Source organism: Molossus molossus, unplaced genomic scaffold (genome assembly GCF_014108415.1).
Source record: "Molossus molossus isolate mMolMol1 unplaced genomic scaffold, mMolMol1.p scaffold_m16_p_18, whole genome shotgun sequence".
NCBI lineage: Eukaryota > Metazoa > Chordata > Mammalia > Chiroptera > Molossidae > Molossus > Molossus molossus.
Genome location: NW_023425353.1, coordinates 2320213 through 2333682, shown reverse-complemented (window position 1 = coordinate 2333682; position 13470 = coordinate 2320213). Strand labels below are relative to the sequence as shown.

Genomic DNA, 13470 nt, shown 5'->3' with positions numbered 1-13470 from the left:
TAATGTCTTCCAGATTCTACATTTACTTTTTAAATCACTCACTGACTTGTTCAGAAATTAAATATGTTAAAATACCACTCATCTTGAAACTCTAGAAAAGCCTCCTGATATAATGTAACCTTCATGGCCCCCTCCACACAAGCAATGAACCCATAATGCCACCAAGTGATTTATGTAAAGTATTTAATAAATTTCACAATGAGAAAAAAAATTATATTCCCAGAATCATGCTTTCATCAATAAATCTGTTACATGTGAAGAATATAAATAAATACGAAAAAGGGGCCACCATGAACTCTCTTCTGACGTTTGCCAAGTAGAAATGGGTACAACTATAATTAAAAATAAAATCATTTTCAAGTTTCCAAGGTGTTACCAACAAAATATGCTTTAAAAAAAGAAGCATTCGAGAGGCATGAAGGTTGACTGATGAACACATATTTCTCTGTAAAGGAATGAGGGCTGTTTAGATGTCTCGATTTCTGCCCCTCCCCCGGCCGCCCTTCCCCCAACAGTCTCCCCCCAGCAGTTCCTCCCCAGTGGCCCCTCCGCAGCCACCCCTCCATGTGCGCCATGGGAGTCAGGGTGCAGGAAGCACAGGGCACCTTCTCACTGTGAGTCACAGCATCCCGAGTCAATGGAAACAGTGAATCACAGACGTTCAACCTGGGATGAGCTGTGGCAGCACCTTGCACGTGTCACCCACGAGCCACGAGCCACGAGCCACGGCTGTTGTCATGGGGAGGCTCCATGTTCGGGAACGTGTGAAGTCTAGAAGGCACCCGCCATCCACCGAGTTGCCCTGCCCTGCATGTGGTCTGGTGCTGCAAACACTGCGACCTGCTTCCTCTCTGGGAGCCTGGCTGGAAGGAGGGAAGAACACCACTTGGGAAACAGAAAATGAAGCAAACCCTAGGGTCTGCACGGCGGGCCCTAGTGCTTTAAAAATAATTTGTTTAAATGGTTTCAGTGGAAGAAGTGAACTATCCTATAAAAGGGAAATAATTCTTATGCTACATGTATAATTTCCATGCATTAGAACAGGATAGAACAAAAGAGACCAAAATGTGCACAATTTCTTAGGTAAAAGAGAAAAATTCTATGGATTAAAGACATACAGATGAACAACTCTGATGATGTTCACCAAATGTCCTCTCCGATCGCCTGCCTGACCCGAGCTCTTGTCATCTGAGAACGGCACGGTCATCTGCCTTGGAGGCTGAGCGAGCAGCAGGTAGGCACACAGAGCGGCTGGGTCCCGGAGCCACAGTGACAGCACTGGGCCTCACCCAGCCACCTGGCCTGGACAAAGGAGCCCACTCCAGCACACCGAGTTCCAAGGGAACAGGTAGGATTCTTTAGCAACAAACAGTTCATCATGCACCAGCTGCCCACATCTGGAATTTAAGTGGGTTAAGGAAAGTCAAAATGTTTCTCTTCCAAATGACAGACAGTTTTGTCAAAAAGAGGCCCTTCTAAGTGAACCATGTAGATGCAGACACAGGGGAAGCAAGCCCGTGGCTGCTAGTGCTGAGAGAAACTGCGGGTATATACTACAGGACCCGAAAACCAAGGAAGTCAGGACGGCGTAGCCCGGAGAAGACCTGAGAAAGACTTGTTAATAACTGGCAGTTTGTCACAGAAGAGATGGCTTCTGTCCAATCCCGAGGCACAAAACTGAATTAAGGCCGTCCAGCAGAAGAAAGACTCCCTAGCCCAAATGGCAGGTGAAAGACAAAGGGGTTCCTCCAGGACCGAAGTTCACACCCTGCAGTTTCTGAGGCAGTCTGTTCCTGTGGTAGGAACACACGCAGCCTCCAGGTCAGGCACAGGAAGCTTGGGGCACCAGAAGCTTCCCTGTTCCTTGGACCACAGCTGGTCTGGGAGATGGGGACATGTCTGACGCACTCCGGGGAGAGAGGCACATCTGTGCATGAGCTCAAACCACGTTTGTGTTAGGGCACACTCTAGGGCTGACCGCTAGCGCGCTGTCCACGGAGCACGCACTGCTCTGTGTAACGCTGTGTGTACGACCTCATTTAATCCCGCAGTCACCTGTAAATCAGGTGTTATTGTTGTCATGTTCAAGGTGAGGAAATCGAGGCAGAGCAGTGTAATCTACCCCAGATTACACTGCAAGTGGCAGAATCAAGATTCAAACCCAAGTTGTCTAGCCAACATCCTGTGTTCTTAATCACCACATTTAGCTGTTTTTATACATTGAGGGCTCCACGTCTTGGCCCGGATCATGAAATTACGTTTACTTTTTATTTAACAAGAAAACAAATCATTTGCAAAGCTTTCATCGTAATTCTGCCTTTGTTGTGTCTCTTTCCCACGTCCTACCTTCTGTGTCACAACAAGCAGTTGTGTGAAAGCACATCTGCTTCTTGTGGGTGCGTCTTTCTCGATGTCTGCTCACCAACTGCGATGACAACACCTCGGTTCACAGAGTGTGGCTCGCTGACGGCCAGAAGCTCTTTCCCTTCATGTCCAGTTTTATCTTAATTCTTGATAAAGGAGTATTCACCCTGGCTGGTGCGGCTCAGTGGTTAGAGGGCTGGCCCGTGGACTGAAGGGTCGCGGCTTCAATTCCAGTCAAGGGCATGTACCTGGGCTGCAGGTTCGGTCCCCAGCTCCAGTAGGGGTTGCTTGGGAGACAACTGATCAATGTGTCTCTCTCACATCAGGGTTCCTCTTCCCCCCGCCCTCCCTTCCATTCTAAAAGTCAATGGGAAAATATCCTTGGGTAAGGATTAACAAACACAGAAAAAAGAAATCTCCTTCTAGATGCTTCTCCGAGCCTTTTCTTGGAAAACATCCTTGTCACCTCCCCTCCCGTCACACTCTCTTACTGGATGGCCCCTCGCTCTGCCCTGGCCTCCACGCTGGGCTGTCCCGGGAACTCCCTCTTCCGCAGCCGTGACCCCTCCCTCCTGCCCACAAGGGAAAAGGCAGATCTGCAGCACAGAGGGGAGCAAGGACACTAATTCAAGCATCTTCTCCAGAATGCTCACTCACCGTGGCCCATTCTTGTCCTCCAGAGAGTCCTTTAGAGAACAATCAAATGGCTCCCATGGTGTGTCTCCCGGTCTCTGCTCCTCCCTCATGACAAAAGGGGCACTTAGAGGGGACTGTCCCACTGCAGCCGGCCAGCACCACCTCTCAGGGGTGCCGTGCGCAAGACCAACATGCAGACATTCTTGCATTTTTCCTTAAACCTCTCAGTTTTCTAAATGCTGCATTTCAGCGATGGTCTGAGAAACCACACTTGATGGGCTAATATTTTGCCACATATTTAATATATAATATATATGAAAAATGTCTTACTCTTAAATTTTCAAAACTGTTCAACTGTGTCTCCTGGAAAAGTCTCCAGTCACCTGGTGAGCTGTGCGGCGCTGGCGTGGGGTGCAGGGGCAGGCGCTTCGGAGACCACTTTTTCTCTGACCAGCTTTGCCTCGCGTGCACCTGTCACCTCCTAGCCTCACTTTTACTTCTAGGTCACAGCTCCCATTCAAGTAATGGAAGGGGTGGGACCCTCAGGAATTTCACGCTAAATCAATAAGTAACCAATCACACAGAGCAGCTCTCTCAAGAGAGACCTGAACAGAGCTGATGACTTTATTGCTCCATCAGAAACTGGGGAACAGACGAAGGAGATGGCGCGTCCAGGCTGAAACAGACACTGCTACCTTCTCCAGACCAGGCTCAGCAAACCGGGCCTCCCTCAGCCAGACCGAACCCTGCACTCCGGAGCTATGAATGGTTTTCACATCCTTAAAAAGGAGGTTGGAAAAAAAATTAAAATACTACTCCTAATGAATGACACAAGGAAATTACAAGCAATCCACATTTCAGTGTCTGTAAATAACTTGTATTGGCCTCGCCCATTGTTGGGCGTCCTCAGTGGCTGTGTTCCCACTGCAAGGACAGAGTGCAGTCGCTGTCACAACCAGCAGCCGGCAAAGCCGGAAAGATTTACCATCCGGCTCAGAAGAGGTTCGCTGATCCCTACCACAGCCAGAGAAGTCCGAGTAACTTTTCACCATCACACATGTGCACAACTTGGTTTCAGTTTGGTAGGAAGAAAAGCACAAGGACTGCGTGTGCACTTGGCCAGGGCTGGAAGGAGAGCATGGAGGCCGCAGTGACCAGAACGCGGGGCCCACCGCCCTGGTTCTGGCTCCTGACCTCCTCATGCAGTTCTGGTGACTGCTAACCATCCTGAGAAGCAACTATCCTGATGCCTTTTCCAAGCAACAACACTAACAAGTAAAAAGCTGCCTCCACACATGCAAAGTAACTTGCTGGTATTTTAATATGCATATCCATAGTCTGATTACAACAGCCTGGAGAGATTGACAGGAAGTGACTGAGTTAATGGTTCCACAGGAGACACTACACCGATCAGTAAATAATACACGTTTTTTGGAACGTCTAACGGCATATTTACACTTGTCAACCCTCATACACTTGGTGACAGAATTCCTTTTCAAACATCTATGTGAAAAACCCCAACCTGATTTTTAAAATGTTTTTTTTTTAGGAAACGTGTTATATGCTTTTTATTTTTTTTGTTTTGTTGTTGTTGTTTTTAATTTTATTTTTGTTACAGATGTTTCTCCTTTTTTACCCCACTGACACCACTGACATGCTCCTTCCCAACCCCCCCCCCCCATTCCCGGCTTTACTGTCCATGTCCATTGTTATGCATACATGCATATAAGTTCTATGGTTTATCTCTTCCCACCCCCAACCACCCCCTCTTCTGAGGGATGTCAGTCTGTACCCTACTTCCGTGTTTCTGGGTCTACCCTATTCCTCAGACCGTTATATTCATTATATTCCATAAATAAGTGAGATTGTGTGGTATTTGTCTTTTTCAGCTTGGCTTGTTTCACGTAGGATAATACTTTCCAGGTCCCTCCATGTCGTCTCAAAGGATAAGAGATCTTTCTTTCTTACAGCTGCATAGTACTCCATTGTGTATATGTACCACCGCTTTTTTATCCATTCATCTACTGATGGACACTTGGGCTGTTTCCAGATCTTCGCTATTATAAATAGTGCTGCTATGAACATGGGGGTACACATATTCTTTCTGATTGGTGTTTCAGGCTACTTAGGGTATAGTCCTAGAAGCGGGACCACTGGGTCAAATGAAAGTTCAATTTTTAATTTTTTGAGGAAACACCATGTTGTTTTCCATAGTGGCTGCACCAGTCTGCATGCCCACCAGCAGTGTACTAGAGTCCCCTTTCCTCCACACCCTCGCCAACACTTGCTGTTTGATGATTTGTTGATGGTGGCCATTCTGACAGGTGTGAGGTGATACCTCATTGTTGTTTTAATTTGCATCTCTCTGATGATTAGTGATGTTGAGCATTTCTTCATATGTCTCTTGGCCATTTGTATGTCCTGTTTAGAGAGGTGTCTATTCAGCTCCTCTGACAATTTTTTTTTTTTTTTCCTCTGACAATTTTTTAATTAGGTTCTTTGTCTTCCTTTTGTTGAGTTGTTGAGAACTCTATATATTTTGGAAATTAACCCCTTATCTGATGTATCATTGGCAATTATGCTCTCCCATACAGTGGGTTGCCTTTCCATTTTGATGGTTGTTTCTTTTGCTGTGCAGAAGCTTTTTAGTTTGATGTAGTCCCATGTGTTCATTTTCTCCTTTGTTTCTGTTGCCTTAGGTGATGTATCAGTGAAAATTCTGCTGCGTATGATGTCTGAAATTTTGTTGCCTGCATTTATCTTCTAGAATTTTTATGGATTCATGGGTCACATTTAAGTATTTTATCCATTTTGAGTTTTAATAATTACAAAAAACATTCTAGGATATAAAAGGTTTAAATTATAGCCACCAAATAGTGCCACCTGGAGCATTAACTGCTGCATCCTCAGTCCTCTGGTTCTGCCGGGTGTCGGCACTCCTCACAACACTTAGATACAGCAGCAACGAACATATATCCAGAGACACCGGGCACCGTCCACATGAAGGACTTTTCACAGACAACAAGGTAGATGCTACCACTGTCCACACCTGGCAGGTGAGGAAAGTGAGGCTTGGAGGGGAGCCCTGCCTTGGCCAAGGTAACCACAGGCCTGGGGCTGGGAGCTGAGGCCACCTGCCCTAACTTCGGACCCCAAGCTCTGCTCACCTAAGCCCAGGCCGTGCCAGGTGTGGATCCAGAAATCTGTATTTACTACGTTTCCCAGGCAGACTCATGTCCCCAAGGACTTGGAGGAGAGAAGGAGAGCCCTGGGCTGAGGGCCCCTCTGTCCCCGCAAACACTGCCCAGGAAGCAGGGAGAAGGCCCTGCGCAGGTGCATCTTCAGCCCTGGTGAACTGCACATGCTCAGCCCTAACAGCTACCAGACTCCTGTCAGCTTCATAGGTTGGCCAGGGAATGCTTTAGTGTCAGGTAGTCATTTTCTCAACATCGTGCAGAAAATTACCTCAACCCTTAGCTGATGAGCTTAGCATCTCCTTGCGCTAAGACTCTGTATCAATTAAATTATACCAGTAGCCAAGGGCTGGCCAAAGTGGGGGAGACAGGTTCTAGGCAGTGACTGGTTTGTCAACCACTACACTACATAATGAGCAAGGTAAGTTCCTCATCTCGCCCCCCACTTACACTTTTTTAAACTATAAGCAACAAAATATATAAAGAAGAGGAAATGGTATAATGACCCCGATATCCCCATCATCCAGCTTCTAGAATATCAAGATTCCATTCCATTTTGTTCTTTTCTGAAGATTTGCAAATGAAACTGCAAATGACATGCCATTTCACTTAATCCAATATCCAACTCTAAAGACGATGGAGAGAAATACCCTTAATGATAACTAAATGCACATTGGAAAAGGAACTCCATAGAGCACACCTGAAACACAGCCCTGCCTCCAGCCTGCCGGCCGCAGACAGGCGGCGTGGGTAACACGGCCAAGCGGCAGGCTAGACATCACTATTGCCCGGGTGTTCCCTTCCCGCACCCGCCTGGAGCAGCTGGTCCTGTGTGGTGTGTGCAGTTGTCAGGAAGACAGCCCCTCTGCTCAGGTGTCGGGGGGCCACACACCACACTGAGCCCCACCATGCACCCTGGGAGCCCTATGCTGAGGAAAAGGCCAGAGGTCAGGAATAATTCGGGAAGTACTTATTCCCTTTTATATCACTTGTTCTGCAGAAATTCCGTGTGCAGATTAAGCTGTAGTTTTCAATGAACTGGATTCCATTTCTTCCATAACGACAACTATGAGCTACAATATCTTCCCCATCTAAACCAAATTAGAGGAATCTATTTTGAGGTGAGGGGCAGCATGCCCTGGTGGTGAAGACAGGGCACTGAACAGTCCCAGTCTGAGATTACCCCCCTGCAGAACTTGCTGCGTGATCCTGACCAGATTATTCCGGCAGGAGCTTCTGTTTTCTCAACAACAAAACCAGAGTAACTATGTCCAGAACAGAAGTACTGTCAGGATGACATGTGCAAACTACTGCAGGAAAAGAAATGCCTAATGGTTGTTATAAAGAGTCTAAAATCTCAGCAACACAAAGAGGGATGAAAAAGATTTCATCTCATGAGCCTATTCCAGTGGACTGGTCACAGAAGTTCTGTGCAGGGACAACCCGGGAGCCACCATCAGAATAGAGATGACAGGGCCCATGGACTGTCACCCTGACCAAGGCTAACACACCGTCCTGCGGACACAGGCTGAGTGGCGAGTAAGATGCAGGCCTGCTCACAGTCATGTTCTCGAACCTGGTTACCATGACCCACACACATGATCAGACAACATGCTGAAATGAAACTGAAATGTGTGTGAACAGAATGGTGCTTACACACACTAATTGCTCATTTTCCTTTAAGAAGGAATTAAGACGGTGGCGATTCTCCACAGGGAGCTCGCGGTCTACATACACTGAGTGGAAATTTCCTTCTCAGCCTCTGTGCGCTGCATGAACCAAGTTAACAGAAAACAGAGTATTTTCAAAAACAACATGCAGTGTAGTTTAAGTTCCTAGAATTTTATATCACGGAAGACATCATTTGAAATATAATAGCTGAATGCCTTCCTCCCTGGTACAGCCTGCTGCAGTGTATTGATAAAAACCAAGATTAATATGCAAAAGGAAATTGCCAGAAAGCTGCCCTGCTCAGGTCAGCCCCGCACAGACCACTCCCCTCTGTGCAAGGAGCTGGGCTGGGAGGGCGGTAGCTCTCCCCCCACCACTTCCTCGCTGGGTTCGAGCCTCGGTTGATGTACAGGTAACAAGAGGGCAACATTGTCTTTCTTGTGTTTTCAAAGTTATAGCAATAGAAAAAAACCTACAAAACTACAATGTTACATATATGTAACACCAAAATCAGATGAAGGGTGGAAAATACCCTGCCTAACAAATCATACAAATATAGCGTATGCATGATGCCAACACTAATCGTTACACAACCAAGTAACTGCAGAACTGGGCCTGCGTCAAGTTCTCTCATCAATGTAACGTGTCCTGAGTAGCCACTGGAGGCAGGTACCAGAGGCAGGTACTGGTAGGCAGTACCGGTAGGCAGGTACCGGAGGCAGGTACCGGTAGGCAGTACTGGTAGGCAGGTACCGGTAGGCAGGTTCCGGTACGCAGTAGGCACACAGAGAAACACCACAGACTGGTGGGTTAAAGCTATTGCCTGACATGATCTTACCTGCTCTCTCGTGATCAGTGTACTCGTGAGCTTGCCTACAAGAACTGAAGTGTAGTAATTCTGAGGACACTCATTTGATGAATTAGTGTGGCCAGTCAGAGACGTCTGCCAGGGCACAGGAGTGGGGGGAAGGTGGGGCTGAAGAGTGTTTGCCACCCTTAATTTAAGCACAGGTTTGATGCTCTGTACAGATGTCATGTGAACACAAGCCTGTCCCATATATTAAATTTATTCTACAGTGAATATGTATGTCCAGATAAATGTGTGTGGAATCCCATAAGTGGCTTAGAGAAAAGTGGAAAATATCTGTAATATAAATGCAGATTATCTTCATCACAAAATTGGATCACATTCTCATTCCTAGCCTAATTTCCTATACCATAAAACCTATAGTCAATTTTATAAATAGCATACACCAAGAATCATAAATTTAGTTAATGTAGAAATTTAACAATTTTTTAAAAATAAAAGTGAGAAAATATTGTTTTAGAACAAGTATCTGAAAAAAACAAATCGGGTTCTTTCTTTTAAAATATGTTTTTTCCTCTCACTACTTCCTTGGGGACATGACTAGAGAAGATATAAATTTCATAGCTAATATATATGAAGTAACATGTTTAACAGTATCCAATGAATTTATATCTACCTACACCATATCAATTTATCTCCCATAAACTGTCACACCCAACAGAATTCATGAAAACAATGTTATAGCTGTAGAGTTAAATGCAACCTTCTAAGTGGAATTTAATCTTATAATAGTAGTTGGTGGGTTTTCTCTTTTAACTGACAAATGGAGTAACTCATTAGTTTGTCTTCAGTTCCAGTTCCATCTGAATACCTGGGAAGCGAACCTGCCACAGGGGTTGGACTGGCAGGACACTGCTGGGAGGTATGGGGGGTGCAGGTTCTCACCCCATGTTCAGAACGCTTGCTGCTGAGTATGGGCAGGAAAGGGAATTACTGTATCAGTAGTGTATGCCATTACCTCCATGTAAATGTCATGTTAATTTCTGATCTTCATCAAGGCACACAATGGCTGTCACCTGGCCTCTAGCCAATTAGCTACGGGGAAAATGTTCAGCCAATTACATTACTTCTATTACATTAGGGACTGGAAAGAAAGGCAAAATAAATGCCTCAAAAACAGTTCAGAGATAAAATGTAAGTTGACACTGTCTTCGCGCTGGAGCCCAAGTTATACAATCTGATAGGCAGCTGCCAGCCCGCATAACCGCTTATTAAATCTAGGCTCTCTGTACAGCCTGAGTGAAATCTGTATTTTTACCAATATTAGGTTCGTTGTGTTATGAAAGAGACCAAAATACTTAAGATCACTCGCTCCAGCCTATAAAACATATTATGTAGTTTATTAAATTGTTAAAATTACTTTTCAAAGTCAAACTTTCCAGACTGGAAGTTGAACACAACACCATGGGCCAGCCCACGGCCTGTGCCCCACACCAGGTGGCTCGGGGGCAGGGCCCACGTCAGCTCCCCTGTCCTGAACCCATGACCTGCCCCTCACCGGAAGCTGCACCCCACACCCACCCCAAGGCCAAAGACAGCAAATCCATACTCATGGGTTTTATAAGAAACCAAGAAGGAGCCCATAATCAAGTCATGAGAAACATTTTCCTCGTTTTCACCTCTTCCTAGCAGGTTAAATACTAGGAATCTGATTACGAGAGAGAGCAAAAGAGGAACTGTGGGCAAAGGAGAAAACGCCAGTGGTGACAGAGCGATGTCACATGATGCTCCCACTCACACCGCAGTGGATGCACATGGACAGGGCGGCCCAGGCGCAGCCGAGACTCCAGTTCCCAAGAAAACACTGTGCAAATCCCGCCTGGTGTGCCCACGTGGCTCACCACAACGTGGCCGACCACCTGTTACACACGCAGACAGCTGCTCTTCACTCAGGTCCTGTGATGTACATGGGGCAGGCACCAGCGTCACCTACAGCCTGGTGCCACGAGAGTCTGACTCCCTGCTGGGATGGCAGATTCAAGAGCCTGGCACTGGGACACACCTCAGTGCTTAACCCGTCTCCCTCCGTGTCCTGCCCCCGAGTTCATTTGCTGGGCAGACATGACTGTTGCCCAGTCCTGGCCTTGACGCTGAGTGGCAATGACCTGCGTGCACACACCTGGCTACACATGTTCCCCTGTGTCTGCGTGCAGTGTCTGGCTGCCCCGGCTGCCACCCCTGTGCCTGGGGCCCATCCCCTCAGGAGGACACTTACTATTTCACTCAGAATTACAGTGTATTTCAAGCCTAAAGACTCCAAATGATCCCCTGGTGTTTCTTTGGTTACGTGTTAAGCTGTGAAGCTCTAAAAGCCACAGGGTGGTGGCCAGCTCTGCAGTGGAAGGACCAGCCTCGCTCTCAGGTGCACGGCGCACGCAGCCAGGCCACAGCGTCTCGGAAGGAAAAGACAGCCTTCCAGCACACGGAGGCGAGCTTGGAGGACACGCGGGGAGGACAGGGCTTGGGCCACGCGCAGCAGGTGGATTTCCGTGGCCTCCACCCTGGAGAACAGGGGCGCCTGTTCCAGTCTGGTAAACACAACACACTTCCATGTATGTAACTGGAATTCAAAGGGCCTAACGGTACATTTTATCAATTCAAAGGAGATAACATTTTCATTATAGGAGTTCGGATTGATTTTTCAAATAGCAGGTCTTACTCAATGAAATTAATGAATAAAATGAACCTAGACTTCAATAAATCTATTCATGTGGTTTTGTTAAATTTCATACATCAATTTTATGAGAGTGAGATTAAGTCAGACTCTCTCAATACTGAAGACAGAGATGACAGGTAACCTCAAACTTGAGTTTGTTGCCATTTCAGTACCTTCAGAATTCCAGCCACTTCTACAAATTCTCCAGTGTGTACACGAGACAGACCCAGGCTTTGTTCTCAACTCTGCCTGGATCCCCAAAGATGCCATTTTTCACAACACGTGCTGTCTGCTCAAGAGTCTGCAGACCACATACAGAAGCCCAGCCTGGCTGGGCACCAATGGGAGGCCTCAGGGGGACGCCACAGAGAGGGCGAAGGACTCGCCGGGTGACCCAGTGAGAAGGTCTCCTTGTGTGTTCCTGTGCACTGTTTGCCTTACTGCTGGCCAGTGAAAGAGAGATCACTGTGAAGAAGACAGAAAGACTCTCCCCTCTCTCTAGCTTCAGCAGAACTGATGCAAGGACAGGCCATCAGACGAGCCGCCTCCAGAACCACAGGATCACCTGGGTTGGATTTACACCTGGCTCGATGTTTCATAAGGCTCTTTCCTTTTCCATCTATAAAATGGGAGGGATTTGTCAAAATGATCTCTAACTAAAATATTTAAAAATCTGGTCCAGCCCAGTCCGGCCGGTGTGGCTCAGTGGTTGAGCACTGACCCGTGCACCAAGAGGTCGCAGGTTCGATTCCCAGTCAGGGCACATGCCCAGGTTGTGGGCCAAATCCCCAGTAGGGGGCACGCAGGAGGCAGCCAATGTTCTCTCTCATCGATGTTTCTCTCTCTCTCTCCCTCTCACTTCCTCTCTCTCTAAAATCAATCAATTAAAAAAATAATTTGTTTTTTAAATAATCTGATCCAGCCCAGCCAGTGTGGCTCAGTGGACTGAGCGTCGTTCCATGGACTGAGAGGTCCCGATTCGATTCCCAGTCAGGGCACATGCCCAAGATTTGGGCTCAATCCCCAGTAGGGGGTGTGCAGGAGGCTGCCTATCAATGTTTCTCTCTTACATTGATGTTTCTCTCTCTCCCTTTCTCTCTAAAAAAAAATCAATGGGGAAAAAAACATATTTTTTAAAATCTGGTCCATATAGCTGAATTCATAACAAGATCTTAGAAGAAAACTTGTCAGAAAAGGTTTACTGAACTGCATGGGCTGAATCCTCAATCTCTGTAACTGTGGTCAGGTAGAACAAGAATCACTGACTGAGACAGACAGACAAGTTCCAATCCTGACCAAGCCCAGGTACGTTCCCCTCAAACTCCTGCAGCTTCCGCTGCTCCATGTGTGAAGTGGGGATGTAAACAGACCAGTCCAGGGCCTTGCTCATTTCACAAAGAGGACACTGAACTTAACTGCCTCGTTTTAACAACAGAAATCAAAACCCAGACTAACACACCCCGTGCCGGGTAGCTCGCGGGTCTCCCAATGCCCAGTATGCTGTCCTGCCAACTTCCCTTACGACCCTCCACTCATTCGAATCTGCCTCAAACACAAGCCCACTGAGAAGGGAAGAGGTTATGCGATGGCTCTTACGTGAATTGCCATTCAGTACAAAACCTGCAGCCCACGGTTCCCCATGAAGCTGACCTCATTCTATGACAGACCTACCACTGAATGATGCCAGAGTTTTCCCCAAAAGGCCAGGTCTCAACCAATGAGTGTCTGTGGTAAAAGCAAGTCACAATTATTCATTCATGACTATATAGGAGCCATCAATTTCTGAGGAACATGATAGATAATATCACACGAAACAGAAAAAGATCACATCCCTTTTGACCTCCCCCTAAAAATGACAATGAATAACCCAATGAGGCAAACTGTGATTGAAAAAACACCCATCAGTCTTCCTGAAAGTCGGTGCATCCAAAGTACTGAATTCTTAGCTTTCTCAAGAGCCCTGACTACGAGGAAGGCTTGGGACGGGACATTCTAATGCACAAGCAAACCTAAGTCCCCATAAAACACAGGAGAAGGTCATTGCAGCCTTGTTTCGTGGTGGTTCGTTCATCACAAGCAAT

General features: G+C 46.8%; 1 long non-coding RNA gene across 6 annotated transcripts in view; it reads right to left on the bottom strand.

Annotated features, from left to right (window-relative positions):
* The window catches only part of LOC118633076, a 269140-nt gene that overhangs the window by 171448 nt on the left and 84222 nt on the right, over positions 1-13470 (bottom strand). The window lies entirely within an intron of this gene.